Raw genomic sequence first — 2,472 nt, forward strand, 5'->3', positions numbered from 1 at the left:
AAAAAAAAAAAGAAGAAGAGAAAAAAAGAGAAAGACTTCAAAAATCAACAAACAAAAAAAGACACAAAGAAACAAAGCATGATACATCAAGATGTATTCATTCAATGTAGAAAATGAAATACACAAAAAAAGCATTAAAAATGAAAAATGTCTCTGCTTCCACCTTAGCATTTAAAAGGCATATATATCTTCTGTGGAAAACTGTGGAATACCTAAAAATGTGAACGATTATAAATTAAGAAAGAAAACAGAACAGATAAAAGAAAGATGAAAACAGTCAAATTCAGAAACATTTTTCTGAAATTAGCAAGTCAGGTCCTGTTGTTGGGTTGGCTTTTTTGTTGTTATTGTTGCTTTTAAGTTTGCAAATGGAAAGGTCTTTTAATAACACAAAGTTTTACTGCTGAACACTGAGTTGTGCCATATAAACTCTTTAGAATATACAATAAACAATTCAGTGAAAATGTAAAACAATGGATGAATAACTCAGAATAAATAAGGAATAAACTTATTTGTAATTTGATTAATCAGTAATACAATTACAGTTGCAGTTTTGGATAGGAATTTATCTAGAGATATGAAAGGCATTGTCTCCCATAGTCTCAAGAATCCACCATATTCAGAATTATATCTTCCTGAGAATGCACGAGCATTCCAGCCAGCTAGGTGTGCTGTCAAACAGAAATATTTCTTTGGTATATGTAATGCTGTAATGCGATGGAAAGTATAGCAATAATAGTGGGATGGCAAATGAGGTGAAGCCCAAAGGAAGCAGCCATAGATGTAGAAATGAAGGAAGAAAATATGCTTACCTTTGGAAGGCCTCAGGTAGGCAGGGATCTCCAGAGAGATACCCTCACCTCCACTGTCAACCCTTAAATGAGGGCTGGGAAGGGGTGTATCCTGACTTCACCCCTTCTGATCACACAAGTGCACTGCATGCACTGAGCTCCCCTGGGTTGGCCCTGCCTTCCCACCAGGTGCTCAATCACTGCTTCAGGCTGTGACTCAGCATTTCTGCTACAGTTTAAGAAACAAAAACTGTTCCAGAAACAGATTTCAAGAGATTAAGTAATTGTTTGAAGATTACGAATTGCTAAATAATTTTAAAAAATAGAATAAATAAGATACCTTGGCAGCCTTTAGCAAGATTTCCCTCTCTTGTTCATCTTTCCTTTGCTTTTCTAAACGTTCCAACTGTTCAAAAAACTTCAATTGTGATCGGACATCTGTAGCTTGTTCATACCACTCATCATCCTATAAAGAACAATATTTTATGAAAACAGGCATTTTCATCAAGACTGAGTGCATACATTAAAATCTTTCTACAGTACTAACAACAAAAAAATATTAAGCTTGGTGCAATGAAGCCAGCTGCCTACATGCTTTTGTATTAGTTTAACAATTGCTAGCAATTTTCTTTATTAAAAAAAAGTAACTCATTTCTAATAGTAAAACATATTTGACTTACCTGAATTTCAAACTGGTTTGCAGTTTTTTATTACAATTCTCCTTCTGGTTTAAGATATCTAAACTATTCCAATTTTCTCCAAGAATACAATCACTAACAATAGTATCAGAATAACTTGAAATCTTTTTTTAAAGAGAATACTGTTTAATTACAGTGAAGAATTTAATAGTTGAATTCTTTAGTTGCTGACTTAAGACAAATTAGTAGGTCTTCCCTCTAATCTGAAAACAGTTTTATCCCTGTCTTATCATTATATTCTTTAAGTTAAACATCTAAAGTTTTGTGCTAAAAGTTTTAAATGGCAAGCATAGAAGTATTAGTATCTCACACAGTCAAAGACATGTATAGCTACTGCAGATTCCTAAATATTGAAGCAATTTTGGACCAATCAGCGGTTATCCTGGTCAAAAGAGAAGGCATGAATCAACAGTCTTGTTCACAGAAGGTGAGCAGAAATAGCTTAACAGGTGAACCAAGCTAGACACTTCAGCATGCAAAGATGAATACAGTTTTACACACAAATTCTATGACAGAGAAGACAGGTCTGGCAAGCAGGGTCATCATCCCACTACTCTCTATGCAATGAGGTAGATAAATTTGTGATTAAAATGTGCTCTGCACATAAAATGAACACAAAACATGTACCATGTACTAAGAAAGAAAACTGTGTCAAGTTGCATCACTATATGACTATCACTATATATATCCAATAGCTTGATTTGCACACTTACTTTGTATGATTCCATGCGGTGCTGGGTTATCACTGTTACTTTTTCTATCACTGTTCTTAATCTGCTTTGTGTTGCATGGGAAATAAAAGTAACCACCTCAGCTGGCACATCAGTAATTCCTAATTTTTTAGCTAAAGCAAAGCAAAAGAAAAGAAAAGAAAATTAGCTGACCTTCCACCAAAAAAAAAAAAAAAAGACCAACCTGTAAAGAGCACAAAGTCACAATGTTATTTTCCTTGAGCATATAAATCCTTGATAGTAATACTCTGA

The sequence above is a fragment of the Meleagris gallopavo genome, chromosome 13, assembly GCF_000146605.3.
Source record: "Meleagris gallopavo isolate NT-WF06-2002-E0010 breed Aviagen turkey brand Nicholas breeding stock chromosome 13, Turkey_5.1, whole genome shotgun sequence".
In the NCBI taxonomy this organism is placed as follows: Eukaryota; Metazoa; Chordata; class Aves; order Galliformes; family Phasianidae; genus Meleagris; species Meleagris gallopavo.